This window comes from Pseudopipra pipra, chromosome 3 (assembly GCF_036250125.1).
Source record: "Pseudopipra pipra isolate bDixPip1 chromosome 3, bDixPip1.hap1, whole genome shotgun sequence".
Classification (NCBI taxonomy): Eukaryota; Metazoa; Chordata; class Aves; order Passeriformes; family Pipridae; genus Pseudopipra; species Pseudopipra pipra.
This window is the reverse complement of record NC_087551.1, coordinates 114,467,304-114,477,506: the sequence shown is the minus strand read 5'-3', so window position 1 is coordinate 114,477,506 and position 10,203 is coordinate 114,467,304.

Below are 10,203 nucleotides of genomic sequence, written 5' to 3'. Positions count from 1 at the left end.
CATGGAGTTGTCTCTCAAAGTCCTGAGGGTCGGGGAACTGTAAAATGCCTTCCCCTCTTACCATCTACTGCAGGTATAATTAGTATAGACCTGAATTCTAATTCTTGATTATTAATGACACTAATCCAAACCCATCCCTTTCATTCTCCACATGCTGCTCCAACACGGCAAAAAACAAGAGTGGAATTGTTTGAACCACTCCTGGTTTGGAAAGGAGGTTCTAAGACATCTGTGCTCATGTATCCAGAACACTGTTTGGGGATGGATGCCCTGTTCCTTCCCTTCTCCTTAGTGGGAAATGGGATTTCCCAGCTTCCCTTGTGTCCTCCTTGCCACCCTGGTAGGGAATAGCCCAGAGCCCAAGAGGGACATTGGGTTCCTGACATCTTGCTGGGAAAAGGTCAGTGTCTGCCGGGATCACCAGACAGGAAGAGATAGGGATGAGCAACAGGAAAGTGAGGGAGAGGAAGGGGGGCTCAGCTTTTTCCCATCTCCTGTCCTTCCTCTCCAGCAGCAGCAGCACTCCCACACATGATGCAGATCTGGGGTGCAGCCAGAGATGCACAATCCTCTTTTCTTGCTCAAGGGATGTCACAGGAAGGTGAAACCTGATGAGATTAGATGTGGTACCTTGCTGCCACTGGCTGACAGCTCCAAAAGATGTCTGATGTAACCAAATCCTTGTGGTTCAGTGTAGGCAGCAGCCGTGGGAGATAGTAAAAAACTCACAGAGTGGCTGCATTTTCCTCCTCATGTTCTCTGTCCCTCCCAGCACACATTGCTGGTGTAGATTGATTTTGCCAGGGATCACTGTCCTCACTGTCTTGGTCTCATCCCTGAACTTCTCATATTTTTAAGGGCTTTGGCTCTATTAGGTTACTACATGAAAAACTTCCAAAATTTTACTCCCTTGCTGTGGACTTGTCTTCTCGGGATGGGATTTTCAGGTGTGCAATGTAGTACCAAGTCTGAATGAAGCATTCCTTACCTCTGGAACAAGCATTATGGCCCTGTCTTCAGGGTACTCATTAATGTCCTTCCTCCCTGCCCATGGCAGGGGGGCAGAACTAGATCTATAAGGTCCTTCCTAACCCAAAACATTCTATGATCCTATGATTCTATCTTTACTCTCCAGGTTTCTAGGGAAGCCAAGTGAAATACACCATGTTAGGGATGTTGGGTATTTACTTTCAAGATTAGGTTTGGGACAAGGTGGAAGACTGGGGAAGAGATCGGGGCTTCTGCCAAAAAATATAATCCGTGTTACCAGAAACACAGGGACACAGTCCTCAACATCACTGTAGATTTTAATGTGGAGTCTCTGTTCTCTTGTCTGCTCTATCACCTCACTAGGTTTAGCAGCCCAAAGCAACCACACATGTCACCCCAAAGAACAGGGGGAGCTTTAACAGTCCCCAGCCCACCTTGGGTGGTCCATGGGGTCAGCGAGGATCGTGCAGCCCATGGGGAGCCAGCAACAGGGTGGGTGTCCTTCCTCAAGACAACTTGGTGCATCATCTTCTTGCCCAGAGAAGCTGTGGCTGCCCCATCCCTGGAAGTGTCCAAGGCCAGGTTGGACAAGGCTTGGAGCAACCTGGGCTAGTGGAAGGTGTCCCTGCCCATGGCAGGGGGTGGAATGAGATGAGCTTTAAGCGCCCTTCCAACCCAAACCATTTTGTGGTTCTGTGGTTCTATGACATGGTCCTTGGTGAACAACAGAGACAAGATGCACCTCATGTTTGGGAAAGCTTAGGATCCCTCTAGGAATGGCAGCTGGCTCAGGGATGGGCACTCCTTGCAGCTCCTTGTGGGAACTGTTTTTTCTACCTTGTGCGTCTCAATATTTCCTTGTTAAGAAACAGCTTTTGGGGTTCTTCCTCCTACCACACATTTTCAGAAAGACTCAGTCTGCTACCTAGCAGAATTGGAACGAGATGAGCTCCCTTCCAACCCAGGCCATCCTGGGATTCTGTGAATTCCTGCAGGGATTATTGCACTGGGCTGTGTCTGCCCTCCCTGATATTTGGTGAATCATGTCTGATGCAAGAGGGCACGGAGAGGGAGAGACTGCAGGACAGACAGACAGACAGTCGAGTGAGAGCCAGACCTGGCTGGATTCCTTGCCTGCTCCTGACTCTTTAAAAAGGGTGAGCCCTGCTGCTCACTGAGATTCTCAAGAGCAGGGGTTGGTTCCTCATACCTCAACAAAGCTCCTGCTCTGGCTGACTTGGGAAGAAATTGATGCTTGAAAAAGAGATGCAGAAATTTGAATGTTTAGCAACCAGCAAATTATTCTTTAAATGTCTTAGTGTCCAACAAACTGATTTTTGCTTATTCCAGAGATTTATTCTGTGTCATTCACAAAACTTAAAACGGGATTAGCCTGGAGGGGTTGAGGTCGCTGGGATGGACAGGAGAGGCACTGCTTCAGGACAGGGTGGTGTTTATTGGGTCTGAGTCCTACAGCCTTCTCTGGATCTTGGCACAAGGGATCAGGAGTGCCGAGATGGGAGCCAAAGTAGCCATTGCCCTAAGGCAGCCCTGCCCCCTCCCCCGGGGCCATGGAGAACTCCCAGGGAGGGGGAGGATTTCTGTGCTGTAACAGACTAATGAGGCACCACAGGGAAGCATTTCCATCCGCTTAGGAAGCACTGTCGTGACCTTGCTCCTACGCCCACTCCCTCTCTGTCACAGGGCTGAAAGAGCCTCGCTCAGCTCTTTTAGAACTGGAAAATGAGCCCGAGCACCCTCCTTTATGCAAGAGCTGAAAGGTTAATACATGTCGTGTCTGTTGGCCAGGACTCTGCAATAGGCAAAGCCCTTCTTACTGAGGAAAAAAAACCCCACAAGCCTGCCACAACCTGCCCTTTCAACCCTCACAGTCCAACCCCACTTTCACACCACAGGGCTTAGAATAAACATATCCTTTCCCTGAGCAGGGCTGGGTCCTCTGAGCTGCAGCAAAGGCAAAATGCAATTCATCGCCAACAGTGCAGGTTGCTCTTGGGTAGGGGTTTTCCTGTGGATTGCAAGCATCAAGCTCCTGAAATTAGAAAGGTCAGCAGGGATGTTTCCTGTTGGAGCTGCACAAACCCTGCTGCTGGGATCAGAGGGCAGGGAGTTAAAATTAGAAGCGGCTGCGAGGTCACGGAGATTGCCCCTTGAGCCTGACACGGTGGTGGGGTCTGTGGCTTAGGGGCATGAGAAAATAAACATCTCCACCTTAATATGCTCTGAAGGATCACAGAAAACACAACTTCTTCTGTCTCAAACACAAGGTTTGGGATATCAGAAATTCCTCCCTAAATAATCCCTCTTTTTCCCCAGCGTACAGAGGGTCTGTATAAACACTGGTGTCCACACTGAAATAATGACTGAAATAATCAGGGAATCCCCAGCTGAGTCCCTTCCTAGAAAGGCTATGTCGGGTGGACACAGCTCCGATGATGTCTTGGTGCCTGGCATTTTTCTGGGATATAAACTCTGAATAATTCACTATTCAAAAGCCCAGAATCTGAGCCCCCTTCTCTGCAGCTCTGTGCCTGGGAGAATTTTTCACCAAAAGCAGGGCAGCTCCAACAGAAGAGATGGAGAGAGATCCCACAGCCTCAAACAGCTTGTGTTTGTTTCAGACCTCTTAAGACACCCTTCCCCAGTTCTTCTTCCAGGTGCTCCAGGTATCCAATCTGGAGGAGGGCAAATTGCAGGGACTCACTCCTGCCAAGGATGTAGTGCCTGGTCATGTGTAACACCCACTGCATCAGTTTAAACCATTGTTGTGTATTCCTTATCCCATGTCCCATCCACAGCCCACTCCTTCTGCATCCATCAGGTTGTGCCTCTGGAGGAGCCACGTGACTGATGGACTTATCCCCAAGGTCTGTCTTGCTGCAGAAAAAAAGTATTGCACTTCTGGAGTGAAACACTGCAACTCCCAAATGCCTGGAGCTTGATGTGTGTGTGGATTTGAGTGTTTCCATCCCATAGGATTAGGAGGAGCACTGATTCCTGCCACTTGCCAAGGAGACACCAAGCCCTGCAGTGCAAGTTCTCCACCTTCCAATTAAAGAAAAGAGGGAGCTTGCAGGGCACATACACAGCCAGCTTGGAAACCTTCCCTGCCCTCTGGAACAAAACCTACTGGAGGAGCCTGAGGTTCAGAAATAACCACAAACCACCCTTTCCTGCCAGGCAGTTGGGATTTCAAGTGGTCGGAGCTAAATATGGCACTATGTCAGCAAGCAAAGGGGGATTATTGCTCTCCATTAGCGAGAGGAGTGTCTGCTCACACACATCTGTAAAGACCTCAGCTTCAGAGAGCACATTTCCTTTATTGCTGTGGTTTGCACTTGAATTTTCCCTGTGCTCCTCATCACCTCTTTCACCAAATATTTCCTATTAAAAAACAAACAAGCAAACAAAACCAAGGAAGCGATTTGTGTGGCTGCTAAAAAAAAACTAACCAAAAGCAACCACCCAAAAGGCAAGCAGAGGTGCACAGGAAAACACACTGTATGTCTGTGCAAGTCTCACGTTGCCTCTCCTCCTCCTCCTCAGCTCCACTGACAGACAGCAGCTGTAATCCCCTCCAGGTGGTGACAGGCGTTATCTTCCCAGCCAGTACAAACGTGACAGCCCTGGAGCTGCTGGGAACACGTGTGCCCGTGCTGGGAGAGGGAGAGGGAAGCTGCAAGACCCAACAGGCACGTGAGTCATCCCAGCCAAGGGGAAATGCAAACTTGGGAAGAGAGAGATGTGACTGCGAGGGATCCTTTTCAGCTGAGTGCTTCCTTCAGGGATGCTCTGGGAGAGACTGATGGAGGAAGGAAACACCTACTTGAGCAATATCTGTCTCTGGATTCACGCTGTGACTGCTCCCCAGCCCCTCTGAGCGGGGATTTGATGAGCAGGCTGTGCTGGTGCAGAGCCCACACTGCCCCAGCTGGGATGGGTGCACATGTGGCACTGGAACAGGCTCCCCAGGGCAGTGGGCACAGCACCAAGGCTGCCAGAGCTCAAGGAGCATTTGGATGATCCTCTAGGGCACAAGCATGACTCTTGGGGATGGTCCTGTGCAGGGCTGAGGGTTGAACTCGATGATCCTTGGGGGTCCCTTCCAACTCAGCACATTCTGTGATTCTGTGAGTCACTGCCCAAACACGAATGGTGACAAACACCGATATGAGTGGGACAGGTCTCCTGGGCAGGGACTCCTGTGATTTCAGTTTTCATGGTTTCACAGTTGTGTTTCTGTGTTCTTTTTGATTTTCTCTTTGCTGATGCTCTGAGTAAGGAACTGACTGTGTCAACACAAATAGGGTGTGACACTGACTATGTACTGGCAACTTTAAAATTATCAAAGTCAACAGCTGGAGGAGAAATCCTGGGAAATGTTTGCCCTTTCACTACCCCTTTAAGTTCCAGCGGCAGCTTTTAGAAGAGAAGGGTGATCACAGGATCACAGAACCTCAAAGCTCATCTCATTCCACCCCCTGCCATGGGCAGGGACACCTTCCACTAGCCCAGGTTGATCCAAGCCTTGTCCAACCTGGCCTTGAACACTTCCAGGGATGGGGCAGCCACAGCTTCTCTGGGCAACCTGTGCCAGGGCCTCACACCCTCACAGGGAAAAATGTCTTCCTAATATTCAATCTAAATCTACTCTCATTCAGTTTAAAACCATTCCTCTTGTAACTTTGGAGCCAACAAACCCTTTTAAAACTTCCATGGGATGACTGGCTTGAACTGTTGCCTGACAGCCTCTAAGTCACCAACATGAGATGCTTTTGAGCAGCTACACTGGGAACAGCTTTTCCCACATGAGACATTTTGGAATGGGCTGCCCAGGGAGGTGGTGGAGCCCCCATCCCTGGAGGTGTTTAAGGACTGAAAATGGTACTCAGTGCCCTGGGCTGGGTGACAAGGTGGGGCTGGATCACAAGTTGGACTTGATGGGCTTGGGGGTCTTCTCCAACCTAAATGACTCTGTGATTCTGTGATCTCCATCTGAGCAATTTATTTAGTGCACTCAGCAGGGAGAATTATTCCTGCTGACAGTGAAGTTCCTTTCCTCCTAATGTAGCTGCCTGTAGCAGATGAATCCCACTCTTTGCCTCTCTCTCTCCAGTGGTTCTGATGGGAGTCCAGATGGTGGGATCAGAGGGAGACATTTCACCAGGAATGTTTAAAGTTAAGTCAATGTGTAGCACTTCCAGTGAGTGTCTCATGCCAAGATCAGAACCATGGCTGCCAGGAGCTGTTCTTGTCTGAATCCTGCAAGACTTGATGTGTCAGAAAGCAGATATTTCACTTTGCTCCTTAGGAAACCAAAATAGTTCTACACATGATGTAGAACTCAGGGACATGGTTTACTGGGGGGCTTGGCAGTGCTGGAGTAAAAATTGGACTTGATGGTCTTTATGGGTACAAAAGGAAAGAGGGGAGATTTAGGCTGGATATTGGGGAGAAATTCTTCCCTGTGAGGGAGGTGAGGCCCTGGCACAGGTTGCCCAGAGAAGCTGTGGCTGCCCCGTTCCTGGAAGCGTTCAAGGCCAGGTTGGATGGGGCTTGGAGCAACCTGGGCTAGTGGAAGGTGTCCCTGCCCATGGCAGGGAGTTGGGACTAGGTGATCTTTGAGGTTCCTTCCCACCCAAACCATTCTATGATTCTATGACCTTAGAGGTCTTTTCTTACCCATATAATTCCATGATTCTATGACTGACGAGCACCAAATAACAAGCTTCTTCCAGCAGCAAACACCTTTTCCCTGGCATCAGGAATGCCACAGCCTTCACCCAGTGTCCCCAGGCCGGGTTTTTGACTAGGTCACCTGGTGGTACCTGCCCACTTTACAAGCTCCAGGGGTAGCCCCAGCTTGAATTCAAACATTTGGTCCAAGTACCTGGGTTAGGATGTTACAGCCCACGGGCTTCACCCCTCCAGATGACAGTCCTGTATCACACTCTGAATAACTGCTGGGAGATCCTGTCTTTCCACATTGCCCGGAGAACCCAGGACACACCACCTGACACACAAGCCTCGACTCAGTGGTATGAATCCAGTCCAGCATAACTTTCTCCTTGGTGCCTTAATGATAGATCCGTGGATGTAACTGTATTTTTGACATTTCTCGTGCTGGACACCTTAAAAAGTACTTTAGAATTGGTATGTGGAACCCTTGGAAAGGTTTGGTATACACTGTGAATACTGATATCATAGGGCATCACTGCAGAAGGGGAAAATTGCCCTGAGGATTGCTGTTTCTTCCTGACCTGGACAGTAAATCCCAGAGGGATCTCTTATACTCTGCTGTCTTTAACCATCAGCATAAGTCTGGAAAAGGAGGATTCAGGAGGATATCAAGTCTTGTGTGAACAGCAGGTGCTTGAAATAATTTGCAATGAAATTTGGCTCATACAAGAGATATTAATTTATGTGCAAAGCCCAGCACTGAGCTCATACACAACAATTCCTGCTTTAACCTTCAAATAGCACTTCAGGGTGATATTTGATGACACAAAAGGGATAGGATTGGCTTGTGGGGAAGATGTGAGGTTCATCAGATACTCCAGATGTGGGAATTCACCTGTTAGTGCAATGCTGAGATACCAGAAAAGCTTTAAGTATTTCTGTGAGGGGAGCAAGTTTTCATTTTCCTTTTATGCTGGTTTTGGCTGAGGTAGAGAGAATTTTCTTCACAGTGACTGGAATGGGGCCGTGTCTTGGATTCGTGCTGGAAGCACTGTTGATAACACAGGGATGCTTTTGTTATTGTTGACCAGGGCTTGCACAGACTCAAGGCCTTTTCTGGGGGTGCACAAGGAGTTGGGATGTCACACAGCCAGGACAGCTGATCCCAACTGACCACAAGGACTCTCCAGCGCATACAGTGTCATGCTCAGCATATAAAACTGGAGTAAGAAGGGGAAAGGGAGAGACATTCGGAATGATGACATTTGGAATGAAGACATTTGTCTGCCCAAGTCACTCTTCTGTGTACTGGGGACCTACTCTCATGGAGCACCTGCCTTTCCATGGGAAGCAGTGAATTAATTCCTTGTTTTGTGTGAATTAATTCCTTGTGTGTGTGGCTTTTGCTTTACCTGTGAAACTCTCCTTATCTCAGCCCAAAAAGTGAGTTCTCTCCTTCTTCCCATTGTCTCCTGGATCTCCCCATGGAGGGAGTGAGGGAGTGGCTGTTTGGGGCTGGGTTGTCAACTGGGGTTAAACCACAACAAATGTACTTTGAAGCCAAAGAAGTTTCAACATTCAGTTTTAAGCTGGTACTTCAGATTTCTGAGGTAGGATTCATTTACACAATTTTAGGGATAGATTCAATTTGTTTACATCCATGACTACCCCAGTTGAAGATGCCCTGAAGCATCCCTGGCATTTACAAGGAGTTTCTGATGGCTCTGAACCTACAGGAGATCTGTACCCCTTTAGACCAACACTGGGGTGTGACACTGGATTCTCTAGGCCATCTCAACAGGCACTAAATGCTGATGTTTAAACTACACAGACTCTGAGATGTCTGAAAGCACATTTTAGATATGGAAATGTCCACAGAAAAAACATGGAACTGACACTTAGATGAGACAAGGTGTCAAACTTGGAGACAGTCATGGTTCCACTGAGTTGCATCTAGAAAGAGGTAGAGGTGCAGTTCTGTCTGAGATGTCCTTGGAGACCCAAGCCCTCCCCATGAGAAGGCTCCAGGGAGACCTTAGAGCCCCTTCCAGTGCCTAAAGGGGCTCCAGGAGAGCTGGAGACGGACTTTGGACAAGAGCTTGGAGGGACAGAACAAGGGGAATGACTTTAAGCTGGAAGAGGGCAGGGTTAGATGGGATATTGGGAAGGAATTCCTGGCTGTGAAAGTGGTGAGGCCTTGGCACAGGTTGCCCAGAGAAGCTGTGGCTGCCCCTGCATCCCTGGAAGTGTCCAAGGCCAGGTTGGACAGGGCTTGGATCAACCTGGTCTAGTGGAAGGTGTCCCTGTCCATGGCAGGAGGCTGGAACAGGATGATCCCAAAAGGTTGCTTCCAACCCAAACAGTTCAAAGATTCCATGAGGCTCACAGATAGGGCTGCCCTTCTAAGAAAGGCCCAGATCCAACCTCTCTGTCTTGTGGATGGTCTTGGACCTCTTTCCAGCGTCTCAGCCTTTGTGAGAACAGCTCAGCTGAGCTCCAGCTCTCCACTGGCTACTCCACAAAGAGCCCTATTTCTCAGACACCTAAAATTGAGTGTGAACCTCTACAGCTGAACCCAGTTCTTAATGTGAGTGAAATGAAATCTGATCTGTGGGACTGCTTGGATGAGAGTTTAAGAAATTGAGTCTGAAGAACGAAAACAGTATTAATGATTTGATTTTGAACATTGATTATTTCAACATGTCTGCAAACATCTTCACAAACCCGACACGACACTACACACATACTTTTTCACCATACAGTTTAAGGCATTTTGTTTTCACCCTCTCTGTTTTCTTCTCCCTGCAAATTATTGATAAAATGGACTGTTTCCCTAGAGGTTTCCACATGAATGCAGATGAGGTATGGTCAGACTTCTCCTGGCATTAGTTGGGCATTTATTCAGAGATGCATATGTTGCTCCAGGGGAAGAAAAAAAAAAAAAGATACAATCTGGTAAAAAACCATTTCTAACTGAAGTTTGCAGCTCTATTGTGGTTTGTAAAGTCCAACCTCTGCAATAAATGCTTAAGCCTCTTCCAGCTGTTTGCTGCAGCACAAATGGCCAAACTTTTTTTGTGTTAAAGGGAAAATTGGTTTCAATTTTGCTGGTTGTCTGCAAGGGCGAGGCACTGAACAACTGCAAATCCCATCAGCTTCGAAACAGGGCCTCGTGCAAAGTTGTCTGAGGGATCTCAGATGGTTGTAAAGTGCTTAGATGCCATCATTGGCATAGTAAAGGATATCCCAAGGGATTGAATCTATTTCTAAGTTGTTGTTCAATATCACATTCAACCACTTCTCAGACACCCGATGGGTGAATTAACTCAATTTTTTTATCTACCACTACAGTGAGGAGCACAGTACAAACAAAAGGGGGGGCTGGAAGATCTACTGGAATGACCTTTCTTGGTGTTGAGGTTTTCCAATGAAGTGGGGAATGAGCTCAACCTCAGCTGAAAGTAAAATAGGGAAAATGGAGAACTTTTTTTTTTAATCTCAGACCCTTTTTCT